Source organism: Rhipicephalus microplus, unplaced genomic scaffold, assembly GCF_043290135.1.
Source record: "Rhipicephalus microplus isolate Deutch F79 unplaced genomic scaffold, USDA_Rmic scaffold_315, whole genome shotgun sequence".
Taxonomy (NCBI): Eukaryota; Metazoa; Arthropoda; class Arachnida; order Ixodida; family Ixodidae; genus Rhipicephalus; species Rhipicephalus microplus.
The window spans coordinates 87,501-102,500 of NW_027464883.1; the positions used below are offsets into that span (position 1 = coordinate 87,501).

At 62.9% G+C, this 15,000-nt stretch overlaps 1 non-coding gene across 1 annotated transcript; it reads left to right on the forward strand.

Moving 5' to 3' along the window:
- Positions 1 to 12,162: 12,162 nt before the first annotated feature.
- LOC142793643 (small subunit ribosomal RNA) lies at positions 12,163 to 13,977 on the forward strand. The gene has a single exon (XR_012891707.1). It is a non-coding gene; the product is annotated as a small subunit ribosomal RNA (ribosomal RNA).
- Positions 13,978 to 15,000: the final 1,023 nt, after the last annotated feature.

The window sequence follows — 15,000 nt, forward strand, 5'->3', positions numbered from 1 at the left end:
GGCCCACTCACTCGATCGCCAGGTCTGTTTGCCCCGGTGGTTCCACCGCCAGGCTTAAGCGCGAACTTTTTTTGTTTGTTTTCTTTTGATTAAGCGCAAGCTTTTTTCTTTGTTTTCTTTTGATTAAGCGCGGGCTTTTTTCTTTGTTTTTTTTTTTATTTCGCCCCGGCAGACGCGGTTTTTGCACCGCCCCGGCTGACGCGGTTTTTGCCGCCCCGGCTGACGCAGTTCGGACTTAGCACTTTTCGGCTGTGCCTGGCTGGCGGCCCACTCACTCGATCGCCATGTCTGTTTGCCACAGTTTTCCCGGTGGTGCCGCACCCGGGCTCGCCCCGGCTGACGCAGTTTTCGCGCCGCCCCGGCTGACGCGGTTTCGTGCCGCCCCGGCAGACGCGGTTTTCGCGCCGCCCCGGCTGACGCGGTTTTTGCGTCGCCCCGGCTGACACGGTTCGGACTTTGCACTTTTCGGCTGTGCCTGGCTGGCGGCCCACTCACTCGATCGCCATGTCTGTTTGCCACAGTTTTCCCGGTGGTGCCGCACCCGGGCTCGCCCCGGCTGACGCAGTTTTCGCGCCGCCCCGGCTGACGCGGTTTCGTGCCGCCCCGGCAGACGCGGTTTTCGCGCCGCCCCGGCTGACGCGGTTTCGTGCCGCCCCGGCAGACGCAGTTCGGACTTAGCACTTTTCGGCTGTGCCTGGCTGGCGGCCCACTCACTCGATCGCCATGTCTGTTTGCCACAGTTTTCCCGGTGGTGCCGCACCCGGGCTCGCCCCGGCTGACGCAGTTTTCGCGCCGCCCCGGCTGACGCGGTTTCGTGCCGCCCCGGCAGACGCGGTTTTCGCGCCGCCCCGGCTGACGCGGTTTCGTGCCGCCCCGGCAGACGCAGTTCGGACTTAGCACTTTTCGGCTGTGCCTGGCTGGCGGCCCACTCACTCAATCGCCATGTCTGTTTGCCACAGTTTTCCCGGTGGTGCCGCACCCGGGCTCGCCCCGGCTGACGCAGTTTTCGCGCCGCCCCGGCTGACGCGGTTTCGTGCCGCCCCGGCAGACGCGGTTTTCGCGCCGCCCCGGCTGACGCGGTTTCGTGCCGCCCCGGCAGACGCAGTTCGGACTTAGCACTTTTCGGCTGTGCCTGGCTGGCGGCCCACTCACTCGATCGCCATGTCTGTTTGCCACAGTTTTCCCGGTGGTGCCGCACCCGGGCTCGCCCCGGCAGACGCGTTTTTTTTTTTCTTTCGCCCCGGCTGACGCAGTTTTCGCGCCGCCCCGGCTGACGCGGTTTCGTGCCGCCCCGGCAGACGCGGTTTTTTGCGCCGCCCCGGCTGACGCGGTTTTTGCCGCCCCGGCTGACGCAGTTCGGACTTAGCACTTTTCGGCTGTGCCTGGCTGGCGGCCCACTCACTCGATCGCCATGTCTGTTTGCCACAGTTTTCCCGGTGGTGCCGCACCCGGGCTCGCCCCGGCTGACGCAGTTTTCGCGCCGCCCCGGCTGACGCGGTTTCGTGCCGCCCCGGCAGACGCGGTTTTCGCGCCGCCCCGGCTGACGCGGTTTCGTGCCGCCCCGGCAGACGCAGTTCGGACTTAGCACTTTTCGGCTGTGCCTGGCTGGCGGCCCACTCACTCGATCGCCATGTCTGTTTGCCACAGTTTTCCCGGTGGTGCCGCACCCGGGCTCGCCCCGGCTGACGCAGTTTTCGCGCCGCCCCGGCTGACGCGGTTTCGTGCCGCCCCGGCAGACGCGGTTTTCGCGCCGCCCCGGCTGACGCGGTTTCGTGCCGCCCCGGCAGACGCAGTTCGGACTTAGCACTTTTCGGCTGTGCCTGGCTGGCGGCCCACTCACTCGATCGCCATGTCTGTTTGCCACAGTTTTCCCGGTGGTGCCGCACCCGGGCTCGCCCCGGCAGACGCGTTTTTTTTTTTCTTTCGCCCCGGCTGACGCAGTTTTCGCGCCGCCCCGGCTGACGCGGTTTCGTGCCGCCCCGGCAGACGCGGTTTTTTTGCGCCGCCCCGGCTGACGCGGTTTTTGCCGCCCCGGCTGACGCAGTTCGGACTTGGCACTTTTTGGCTGAGCCTGGCTGGTGGCCCACTCACTCGATCGCCATGTCTGTTAGCCACAGTTTTCCCGGTGGTGCCGCACCCGGGCTCGCCCCGGCTGACGCAGTTTTCGCGCCGCCCCGGCAGACGCGGTTTTCGCGCCGCCCCGGCTGACGCGGTTTTTGCCGCCCCGGCTGACGCAGTTCGGACTTGGCACTTTTTGGGCTGAGCCTGGCTGGCGGCCCACTCACTCGATCGCCATGTCTGTTTGCCACAGTCTTCCCGGTGGTGCCGCACCCGGGCTCGCCCCGGCAGACGCGTTTTTTTTTTCTTTCGCCCCGGCAGACGTGGTTCCCCCCCCCCCCTTTTCGCTCGCCCCGGCTGACGAGGTTTTCGCGCCGCCCCGGCTGACGCAGTTTTCGCGCCGCCCCGGCTGACGCGGTTTCGTGCCGCCCCGGCTGACGCGGTTTTCGCGCCGCCCCGGCTGACGCGGTTTTTGCGTCGCCCCGGCTGACACGGTTCGGACTTTGCACTTTTCGGCTGTGCCTGGCTGGCGGCCCACTCACTCGATCGCCATGTCTGTTTGCCACAGTTTTCCCGGTGGTGCCGCACCCGGGCTCGCCCCGGCTGACGCAGTTTTCGCGCCGCCCCGGCTGACGCGGTTTCGTGCCGCCCCGGCAGACGCGGTTTTCGCGCCGCCCCGGCTGACGCGGTTTCGTGCCGCCCCGGCAGACGCAGTTCGGACTTAGCACTTTTCGGCTGTGCCTGGCTGGCGGCCCACTCACTCGATCGCCATGTCTGTTTGCCACAGTTTTCCCGGTGGTGCCGCACCCGGGCTCGCCCCGGCTGACGCAGTTTTCGCGCCGCCCCGGCTGACGCGGTTTCGTGCCGCCCCGGCAGACGCGGTTTTCGCGCCGCCCCGGCTGACGCGGTTTCGTGCCGCCCCGGCAGACGCAGTTCGGACTTAGCACTTTTCGGCTGTGCCTGGCTGGCGGCCCACTCACTCGATCGCCATGTCTGTTTGCCACAGTTTTCCCGGTGGTGCCGCACCCGGGCTCGCCCCGGCAGACGCGTTTTTTTTTTTTCTTTCGCCCCGGCTGACGCAGTTTTCGCGCCGCCCCGGCTGACGCGGTTTCGTGCCGCCCCGGCAGACGCGGTTTTTTGCGCCGCCCCGGCTGACGCGGTTTTTGCCGCCCCGGCTGACGCAGTTCGGACTTAGCACTTTTCGGCTGTGCCTGGCTGGCGGCCCACTCACTCGATCGCCATGTCTGTTTGCCACAGTTTTCCCGGTGGTGCCGCACCCGGGCTCGCCCCGGCTGACGCAGTTTTCGCGCCGCCCCGGCTGACGCGGTTTCGTGCCGCCCCGGCAGACGCGGTTTTCGCGCCGCCCCGGCTGACGCGGTTTCGTGCCGCCCCGGCAGACGCAGTTCGGACTTAGCACTTTTCGGCTGTGCCTGGCTGGCGGCCCACTCACTCGATCGCCATGTCTGTTTGCCACAGTTTTCCCGGTGGTGCCGCACCCGGGCTCGCCCCGGCTGACGCAGTTTTCGCGCCGCCCCGGCTGACGCGGTTTCGTGCCGCCCCGGCAGACGCGGTTTTCGCGCCGCCCCGGCTGACGCGGTTTCGTGCCGCCCCGGCAGACGCAGTTCGGACTTAGCACTTTTCGGCTGTGCCTGGCTGGCGGCCCACTCACTCGATCGCCATGTCTGTTTGCCACAGTTTTCCCGGTGGTGCCGCACCCGGGCTCGCCCCGGCAGACGCGTTTTTTTTTTTTCTTTCGCCCCGGCTGACGCAGTTTTCGCGCCGCCCCGGCTGACGCGGTTTCGTGCCGCCCCGGCAGACGCGGTTTTTTTGCGCCGCCCCGGCTGACGCGGTTTTTGCCGCCCCGGCTGACGCAGTTCGGACTTGGCACTTTTTGGCTGAGCCTGGCTGGTGGCCCACTCACTCGATCGCCATGTCTGTTAGCCACAGTTTTCCCGGTGGTGCCGCACCCGGGCTCGCCCCGGCTGACGCAGTTTTCGCGCCGCCCCGGCAGACGCGGTTTTCGCGCCGCCCCGGCTGACGCGGTTTTTGCCGCCCCGGCTGACGCAGTTCGGACTTGGCACTTTTTGGGCTGAGCCTGGCTGGCGGCCCACTCACTCGATCGCCATGTCTGTTTGCCACAGTCTTCCCGGTGGTGCCGCACCCGGGCTCGCCCCGGCAGACGCGTTTTTTTTTTCTTTCGCCCCGGCAGACGTGGTTCCCCCCCCCCCCCCCCTTTTCGCTCGCCCCGGCTGACGAGGTTTTCGCGCCGCCCCGGCTGACGCAGTTTTCGCGCCGCCCCGGCTGACGCGGTTTCATGCCGCCCCGGCTGACGCGGTTTTCGCGCCGCCCCGGCTGACGCGGTTTTTGCGTCGCCCCGGCTGACACGGTTCGGACTTTGCACTTTTCGGCTGTGCCTGGCTGGCGGCCCACTCACTCGATCGCCATGTCTGTTTGCCACAGTTTTCCCGGTGGTGCCGCACCCGGGCTCGCCCCGGCTGACGCAGTTTTCGCGCCGCCCCGGCAGACGCGGTTTTCGCGCCGCCCCGGCTGACGCGGTTTCGTGCCGCCCCGGCAGACGCAGTTCGGACTTAGCACTTTTCGGCTGTGCCTGGCTGGCGGCCCACTCACTCGATCGCCATGTCTGTTTGCCACAGTTTTCCCGGTGGTGCCGCACCCGGGCTCGCCCCGGCTGACGCAGTTTTCGCGCCGCCCCGGCTGACGCGGTTTCGTGCCGCCCCGGCAGACGCGGTTTTCGCGCCGCCCCGGCTGACGCGGTTTCGTGCCGCCCCGGCAGACGCAGTTCGGACTTAGCACTTTTCGGCTGTGCCTGGCTGGCGGCCCACTCACTCGATCGCCATGTCTGTTTGCCACAGTTTTCCCGGTGGTGCCGCACCCGGGCTCGCCCCGGCAGACGCGTTTTTTTTTTTCTTTCGCCCCGGCTGACGCAGTTTTCGCGCCGCCCCGGCTGACGCGGTTTCGTGCCGCCCCGGCAGACGCGGTTTTTTGCGCCGCCCCGGCTGACGCGGTTTTTGCCGCCCCGGCTGACGCAGTTCGGACTTAGCACTTTTCGGCTGTGCCTGGCTGGCGGCCCACTCACTCGATCGCCATGTCTGTTTGCCACAGTTTTCCCGGTGGTGCCGCACCCGGGCTCGCCCCGGCTGACGCAGTTTTCGCGCCGCCCCGGCTGACGCGGTTTCGTGCCGCCCCGGCAGACGCGGTTTTCGCGCCGCCCCGGCTGACGCGGTTTCGTGCCGCCCCGGCAGACGCAGTTCGGACTTAGCACTTTTCGGCTGTGCCTGGCTGGCGGCCCACTCACTCGATCGCCATGTCTGTTTGCCACAGTTTTCCCGGTGGTGCCGCACCCGGGCTCGCCCCGGCTGACGCAGTTTTCGCGCCGCCCCGGCTGACGCGGTTTCGTGCCGCCCCGGCAGACGCGGTTTTCGCGCCGCCCCGGCTGACGCGGTTTCGTGCCGCCCCGGCAGACGCAGTTCGGACTTAGCACTTTTCGGCTGTGCCTGGCTGGCGGCCCACTCACTCGATCGCCATGTCTGTTTGCCACAGTTTTCCCGGTGGTGCCGCACCCGGGCTCGCCCCGGCAGACGCGTTTTTTTTTTTCTTTCGCCCCGGCTGACGCAGTTTTCGCGCCGCCCCGGCTGACGCGGTTTCGTGCCGCCCCGGCAGACGCGGTTTTTTTGCGCCGCCCCGGCTGACGCGGTTTTTGCCGCCCCGGCTGACGCAGTTCGGACTTGGCACTTTTTGGCTGAGCCTGGCTGGTGGCCCACTCACTCGATCGCCATGTCTGTTAGCCACAGTTTTCCCGGTGGTGCCGCACCCGGGCTCGCCCCGGCTGACGCAGTTTTCGCGCCGCCCCGGCAGACGCGGTTTTCGCGCCGCCCCGGCTGACGCGGTTTTTGCCGCCCCGGCTGACGCAGTTCGGACTTGGCACTTTTTGGGCTGAGCCTGGCTGGCGGCCCACTCACTCGATCGCCATGTCTGTTTGCCACAGTCTTCCCGGTGGTGCCGCACCCGGGCTCGCCCCGGCAGACGCGTTTTTTTTTTCTTTCGCCCCGGCAGACGTGGTTCCCCCCCCCCCCCCCTTTTCGCTCGCCCCGGCTGACGAGGTTTTCGCGCCGCCCCGGCTGACGCAGTTTTCGCGCCGCCCCGGCTGACGCGGTTTCGTGCCGCCCCGGCTGACGCGGTTTTCGCGCCGCCCCGGCTGACGCGGTTTTTGCGTCGCCCCGGCTGACACGGTTCGGACTTTGCACTTTTCGGCTGTGCCTGGCTGGCGGCCCACTCACTCGATCGCCATGTCTGTTTGCCACAGTTTTCCCGGTGGTGCCGCACCCGGGCTTGCCCCGGCAGACGCGTTTTTTTTTTTTCTTTTCGCCCCGGCTGACGCAGTTTTCGCCCCGCCCCGGCTGACGCGGTTTCGTGCCGCCCCGGCAGACGCGGTTTTTTGCGCCGCCCCGGCTGACGCGGTTTTTGCCGCCCCGGCTGACGCAGTTCGGACTTTGCACTTTTTGGCTGAGCCTGGCTGGCGGCCCACTCACTCGATCGCCATGTCTGTTTGCCACAGTTTTCCCGGTGGTGCCGCACCCGGGCTCGCCCCGGCAGACGCGTTTTTTTTTTTCCTTCGCCCCGGCAGACGTGGTTCCCCCCCCCCCCCTCCGTCTTTCTTTTTGTTTTTTTTTTCGCCGCGGCTGAAGTGGATTTTTCGGTGCCTCGACGCCCCGGTAGTCGCGGTTTTTCCGTTTCCGCACGGCCCCGGCTGACGCTGCTCGGTCACAGTCGCCTTTTGTGAGGATTGCAGACTTCTTGAGCGCGGGTGTTTTTTTTTTGTTGTTGTTGTTGTTTTATTACGCATTCGCTCCAGCAGACGCTGTTTAGACTTTTTGTTTCCTCTTTTATCCTGCGACGAGGTGACGAGGTTTATTCGGTGCCCCGCCGCCCCGGCTGAAGTGATTTTTCCTGTCCCGTGCCGCCCCGGCTGACGCGGTTGGGACTTCGCGTTTGTTCGGCCGCCACGGGTTTTGGCGCACTCGCTCGGTTGCTTGTTGTTGCCACTTGTTGCGAACCCAGGTTTCTTGAGCGAGCGCGGGCGTTTTTTCTTCCTTTCTTTCTTTGTTCTATGTGTTAGCGAATCGGCCTTTAATATCACACGAGGACTCACAACCAACAATTTTCAGTTTGAAGTGTAAAAAATCTGCAGGTGTTGACGTAACTGACTTGCCCCGTACCCTTGAGTACATCCATGAAGTTCTCGTAGTACTACTAAATCGCATTATTCCAAGTGGAGAAATTCCCATAAACTTGCAAACCTCTACACGAAAATCGGTGCGCGTGATAAAGTTGAAAATTATCGTCCGATATCAAATGTGCCTTCTATAACACAAATTCTAGGAAAAAAAAAAAAAAACACTTGTTCGCCGTTTTCTGCGCCGTGACTGGCAGCACTCCGGCGAAGCGAAACGGGGTCGATTCGAGCACGATATCGGCGTCTTTCGACGTGCTCGCCGGCGACCGTCGCACGAGTACGTCGCACGAGCGCGTCTGCCGGGGCGCCGTTTGCGAAGCCGACGCAAAAGTGGGAACCGCCGCTCGGATGATCGCCGCTTTCGGCAGAGTGAGTGTTGGCACTCCGGGGAAGCGAAACAGCGTGAATGCGCCCACGAAATCGGCGTATTTTGAAGTGCCCGCCGGCGACCGTCGCACGAGTACGGTAAACCGCGTCAGCCGGGGCGTAGTTCGGGACGCCGACGAAAAAGTGGGAAGCGCAACTCGGATCTTCGCCGTTTTTGCAGGAGTGAGTGGCGGCCCTCCTGCGAGACCAAGAAGCATCGATTCGTGCACGAATTCGGCGCCTTTCGACGTGATCGCCGGCGACCGTCGCTCGAGTAGGGCAAACCGCGTCTGCCGGGGCGGGCTTCGGGACGCCGATGCGAAAGTGGGAAACGCTGCTCGGATGTTCGCCGTTTTTGGCCGAGTGAGTGCTGGCACTCGGGCGAAGCCAAACGGGGCCGATTACGGCACGATATCGGCGTCTTTCGACGTGCCCGGCGGCGACCGTCGCACGAGTACGGTAAACCGCGTCAGCCCGGGCGGAGTTCGGGACGCCGATGCGAAAGTGGAGAACGCCGCTCGGATCTTCGCCGTTTTTGGAGGAGTGAGTGGCGGCACTCCGGAGAAGCCAAGGAGCGCCAATTAGCGCACGATATCGGCGTCTTTCGACGCGCTCGCCGGCGACCGTCGAACGAGTAGGGCAAACCGCGTCTGCCGGGGCGGGGTTTACGACGCCGACGCAAAAGTGGGAACCGCCGCTCGGATGTTGGCCGTTTTTGGCAGAGTGAGTGCTGGCACACCGGCGACGCGAAAGAGCGCGAAAGCGCCCACGAAAGTGGCGTATTTGGACGTGCTTGACGGCGACCGCTGCAGGAGTACGAAAAACCACGTCAGCCGGGGCGAGCGACCCACGGCGGTCTGGGTGCTTATCGCTGCTATTATAGGGGCACCCCGGCAGACGCAGAAAAAAAAAATTTTTTTTCGACCTTCTTTTTTGCTGGTCGAGCTCGGGTAACCCAGGTCGCAATGGGAGCCGCGCACGAAAGCGGCGTCGCGAGACGCGTTCGCGGTCGCTAGTCGCACGAGCTCGGCAACCGCGTCAGCCGGCGCGGAGTTCGGGATGCCGACGGCTAAGTGGGTACCGCTGCTCGGATGTTCGCCGTTTTTGGCCGAGTGAGTGCTGGCACTCCGGCGAAGCGAAACGGGGCCGATTCGGGCACGATATCGGCGTATTTCGACGTGCTCGCCGGCGACCGTCGCACGAGTACGGCAAAGCGCGTCTGCCGGGGCGAGGTTTGCGATGCCGACGAAAAAGTGGGAAGCGCCGCTCGGATCTTCGCCGTTTTTGCAGGAGTGAGTGGCGGCCCTCCTGCGAGACCAAGAAGCATCGACTCGCGCACGATATCGGTGTCTTTCGACGTGCCCGCCGGCCACCGCCGCACGAGTACGGCAAACCGCGTATGCCGGGGCGGGGTTGGCGACGCCGACGCAAAAGTGGGAACCGCCACTAGGATGTTCGCCGTTTTTGGCAGAGTGAGTGCTGGCACACCGGCGACGCGAAAGAGCGCGAAAGCGCCCACGAAAGTGGCGTATTTGGACGTGCTTGACGGCGACCGCTGCAGGAGTACGAAAAACCACGTCAGCCGGGGCGAGCGACCCACGGCGGTCTGGGTGCTTATCGCTGCTATTATAGGGGCACCCCGGCAGACGCAGAAAAAAAAAATTTTTTTTCGACCTTCTTTTTTGCTGGTCGAGCTCGGGTAACCCAGGTCGCAATGGGAGCCGCGCACGAAAGCGGCGTCGCGAGACGCGTTCGCGGTCGCTAGTCGCACGAGCTCGGCAACCGCGTCAGCCGGCGCGGAGTTCGGGATGCCGACGGCTAAGTGGGTACCGCTGCTCGGATGTTCGCCGTTTTTGGCCGAGTGAGTGCTGGCACTCCGGCGAAGCGAAACGGGGCCGATTCGGGCACGATATCGGCGTATTTCGACGTGCTCGCCGGCGACCGTCGCACGAGTACGGCAAAGCGCGTCTGCCGGGGCGAGGTTTGCGATGCCGACGAAAAAGTGGGAAGCGCCGCTCGGATCTTCGCCGTTTTTGCAGGAGTGAGTGGCGGCCCTCCTGCGAGACCAAGAAGCATCGACTCGCGCACGATATCGGTGTCTTTCGACGTGCCCGCCGGCCACCGCCGCACGAGTACGGCAAACCGCGTATGCCGGGGCGGGGTTGGCGACGCCGACGCAAAAGTGGGAACCGCCACTAGGATGTTCGCCGTTTTTGGCAGAGTGAGTGCTGGCACTCCGGCGAAGCGAAAGAGCGCGAATGCGCCCACGAAAGTGGCGTGTTTGGACGTGCTTGACGACGACCACCGCAGGAAAACGAAAAACCACGTCAGCCGGGGCGAGCGACCCATGGCGGTCTGGGTGCTTATCGCTGCTATTATAGGGGCACCCCGGCAGACGCAAAAAAAAAAAAAAATTTTTTTCGACATTCTTTCTTGCTCGTCGACCTCGGGTGACCCAGGTCGCAGTGGGAGCCGCGCACGAAAGCGGCGTCGCGAGACGGCTTCGCGGTCGCTAGTCGCACGAGCTCGGCAACCGCGTCTGCCGGGGCGGAGTTCGGGACGCCGACGGCTAAGTGGGAACCGCCGCTCGGATGTTCGCCGTTTGTGGCCGAGTGAGTGCTGGCACTCCGGCGAAGCCAAACGGGGCCGATTCCGGCACGATATCGGCGTCTTTCTACGTGCTCGCCGGCGACCGTCGCACGAGTACGGCAAAGTGCGTCTGCCGGGGCGGGGTTTGCGACGCGTACGCAATAGTGAGAACCGTCGCTCGGATGTTCGTCGTCTTTCGCCGAGCCAGTGCTGGCACTCCGGCGAAGCCGAACGGAGCCGATTCGGGCACGATATCGGCGTCTTTCCACGTGCTCGCCGGCGACCGTCGCACGAGTACGGTAAACCGCGTCAGCCGGGGCGGAGTTCGGGACGCCGATGCGAAAGTGGGAAGCGCCGCTCGGATCTTCGCCGTTTTTGGAGGAGTCAGTGGCGGCACTCCGGTGAAGCCAAGGTGCGCCAATTCGCGCACGATATCGGCGTCTTTCGACGTGCCCGCCGGCCACCGTCGCACGAGTACGGCAAACCTCGTCTGCCGGGGCGGGGTTTGCGACGCCGACGCAAAAGTGGGAACCGCCGCTCGGATGTTCGCCGTTTTTGGCAGAGTGAGTGCTGGCACTCCGGCGAAGCGAAAGAGCGTGAATGCGCCCACGAAAGTAGCGTATTTGGACGTGCTTGACGGCGACCGCCGCAGGAGTACGAAAAACCACGTCAGCCGGGGCGAGCGACCCACGGCGGTCTGGGTGCTTATCGCTGCTATTATAGGGGCACCCCGGCAGACGCAGAAAGAAAAAAAAAAAAATGGGGACATGGCGTGCGTCACCGTGCGGCTTCGCAGCGTTGCCGAAGTCGCCGAGCCCTTCGACTGAGCCGAACGGCGGACAGGGAACGTTGGTCGGCCGTTCTAACCTGTCGGTGCCACGCCGAGACGTCGTTAAGGAAAACCGCGTCGTGGGCCTCTACGACGCCGTCGAGTCGTTGTACGTTTGGTGTCCAGCGTGTCGGCGGCGAGTAGCGGACACGTCGTTCACGACTTCGGTCTTTCGCAGTCGACGCGAACTTGCGGAGAGTCGTGGTGCCTCACGTTTTCGGCAGAAACCGCGGCGGAATTTTCCCGTGCGTGCGCGCACGACCTCGGTGCTGTGCCGTCAGCGTAGTGTTGCACAAACTCGTGGCCTACCCAAGGTGCGGTACGTTTGCGGCCGTATCCTCGGTGGGAATTTCGTGAGTAGGGTCGCAAATTCTACGACCTCGGCGGGTTTGAGAGCGACGTAGACTTGTGGCACGCTCAACGTGCCACACGTTTCGGGGCACACCCGCGGTGAAATTTTCTCGAGTACGCTCGTATTAGTGCCCAAGGAGGTCTGGGTACTTATCGCTGCTATTATGTGGGGGTTCTCGTGAGCGGCGTACGCGAAAGCGACCGGGTGTCTGATATGCGGCGGGCTTCGGCCTCGTCAAGCGTGTCCTCGGGTCTGCTCCAGGGGAATCCACGGCAGTCGTCTGCAGCCTCATCCGCTTGATGCGTTAGGGGCTGGTTGTCGGACGGTGCCGTTTTACCACGATATCGAGGTGTGTTCCGTGTCGTCCTCGGGCGATTCAGATGCGAAAGCGCCGAAGACGCGGGCGTGACCCGTCGTCTGGCGGCTTTGCAGTCTCGGCTCCGTTGCTAGTTCCGGCCGGTCCACCGACAGTGCAGCGGGCTTGGGCAACCCGCACGGCGCGACCGAGTCGATGCAACGAAAAAGAGCGAGCATGAACGTGCTTCTTGCCGCACGGCTCCCACTCGTCTTTCGGGAAGGTTGTGCCGTAGCGAGCTCGAACGCCGTCATCTCGGAGTGCAAAATAAGCGTGTTGGGGCGCCTGAAGGTGGCCTCCGCCGCACACAGACTGCGTCCGGCCCGCCGAAGGCGAGGACGGACGCGCAGTCGAACGATTACCTGGTTGATCCTGCCAGTAATCATATGCTTGTCTCAAAGATTAAGCCATGCATGTCTAAGTACATGCCGAAATAAGGCGAAACCGCGAATGGCTCATTAAATCAGTTATGGTTCCTTAGATCGTTTCTTCCTACTTGGATAACTGTGGCAATTCTAGAGCTAATACATGCAGTGAGCCTGGAGCCCTTTGGGTAACGGGTGCTTTTATTAGACCAAGATCGATCGGGTTTCGGCCCGTATTGTGTGGTGACTCTGGATAACTTTGTGCTGATCGCATGGCCACGAGCCGGCGACGTTTCTTTCAAGTGTCTGCCTTATCAACTTTCGATGGTAGGTTACTTGCTTACCATGGTTGTTACGGGTAACGGAGAATCAGGGTTCGATTCCGGAGAGGGAGCCTGAGAAACGGCTACCACATCCAAGGAAGGCAGCAGGCGCGCAAATTACCCACTCCCGGCACGGGGAGGTAGTGACGAAAAATAACAATACGGGACTCTTTTGAGGCCCCGTAATTGAAATGAGTACACTCTAAATCCTTTAACGAGGATCAATTGGAGGGCAAGTCTGGTGCCAGCAGCCGCGGTAATTCCAGCTCCAATAGCGTATACTAAAGCTGCTGCGGTTAAAAAGCTCGTAGTTGGATCTCAGTTCCAGACGAGTAGTGCATCTACCCGATGCGACGGCTCGGACTGAACATCATGCCGGTTCTTTCTTGGTGCACTTCATTGTGTGCCTCGAGATGGCCGGTGCTTTTACTTTGAAAAAATTAGAGTGCTCAACGCAGGCGAGTCGCCTGAATAAACTTGCATGGAATAATAGAACAAGACCTCGTTTCTGTTCTGTTGGTTTTTGGAATACGAGGTAATGATTAAGAGGGACGGACGGGGGCATTCGTATTGCGGCGCTAGAGGTGAAATTCTTGGACCGTCGCAAGACGAACTACTGCGAAAGCATTTGCCAAGAATGTTTTCATTGATCAAGAACGAAAGTCAGAGGTTCGAAGGCGATCAGATACCGCCCTAGTTCTGACCATAAACGATGCCAACCAGCGATCCGCCTGAGTTACTCAAATGACTCGGCGGGCAGCTTCCGGGAAACCAAAGTATTTGGGTTCCGGGGGAAGTATGGTTGCAAAGCTGAAACTTAAAGGAATTGACGGAAGGGCACCACCAGGAGTGGAGCCTGCGGCTTAATTTGACTCAACACGGGAAAACTTACCCGGCCCGGACACTGGGAGGATTGACAGATTGAGAGCTCTTTCTTGATTCGGTGGATGGTGGTGCATGGCCGTTCTTAGTTGGTGGAGCGATTTGTCTGGTTAATTCCGATAACGAACGAGACTCTAGCCTATTAAATAGGTGCGGGGTTCCCAGCACCTTACAACCTTCTTAGAGGGACAAGCGGCTCCTAGCCGCACGAAACAGAGCAATAACAGGTCTGTGATGCCCTTAGATGTCCGGGGCCGCACGCGCGCTACACTGAAGGAAGCAGCGTGTCTTTATCCCTGTCTGAAAAGACTGGGTAACCCGTGGAACTTCTTTCGTGATTGGGATAGGGGCTTGCAATTGTTCCCCTTGAACGAGGAATTCCCAGTAAGCGCGAGTCATAAGCTCGCGTTGATTACGTCCCTGCCCTTTGTACACACCGCCCGTCGCTACTACCGATTGAATGATTTAGTGAGGTCTTCGGACCGATGTCCGGCGCGGCCTTTCGGTTGCGCCGGTCTGTTGGAAAGATGACCAAACTTGATCATTTAGAGGAAGTAAAAGTCGTAACAAGGTTTCCGTAGGTGAACCTGCGGAAGGATCATTAACGGATTGTGAAGGGTGAGCGCCTCAGCTGCGTCTGCGCCCGACACTTTCTGCCGCTGACCCCGTTTGGACGCGGGGTCGGCTTTTCCCCACGGGGCTGCCTGAATGTGGAGCGGCACCCCGTGACAAATTGTTGCGCCCAGCGGACGCCAACACCGCGACCTTGGACGGTCGGCCAGGTGGCGGACGCGGGTACAAACGGCGCAACGCACTCATAGGTCGGCTTTCGACCCGCCACTGCACCGTGGCTCGAAGCGCTCGAAATGCGCGACCCGACCGCTGCGGGACCGCCTAGTACTGTAAACAGGAGCGGCGGAGCGCGAACGGCGAGTCGTGGTTACGTCGGTAGAAGGCGAGGCTGCGCGTTCCCGAAACGCCAGCCGAGTGCCCTCCCGACCGTTCGAGCGTGCAAGAACGAGACCCGACAATCGCGCGGCGACTGCCAAGTACGAGAGGAACGGCACAAGCGTCGGCGGTCGGTCAAGGAACTGGCGATGTGACGGGTCCGCTGTGCACCAGTGCATACCGTCCCGCCGTCCGCGGCAAGCGCCTCCGCGTCCTCGGGTGACGGAGGCTGCCGGTCGGTTCTTGCAGGCGAGGGATCTCGCTGGCACCGGTTCGCGTTGACGCGCGGCCGGTCATGGCACGGCGATGCGACGGCCGAGGTGCGCAGTACTCGATGGAGGAACCGCACGCTCCGATGACCGTCCCGCCCTCCGCGGCGTATGCGTACCGACCGTAATGGTTGCAGCAGCGCCGGCCGGCTTTTGAATTCGCCACACGAAACACGGTGCGAGATCGCGGTTAGGGGAGCGTCGACGTTGCCAGGCGTTTTGCTTGCTGCCGAGGGAAAGGCGGCACGGCCACGTCGCGCTCGTCGCGATTAGCGGGTCTGCGCGCTTTGGGAAGGTGCCGCAACGACTTGCCGAAAGAGGAAGCACGGAAGAACGAGGGACTTGGACGTCCCGACAATTGAACGCACTTGCGGCCAGGCCCTTGCTGGCTTCGTTCTTCCGCCTCGAGT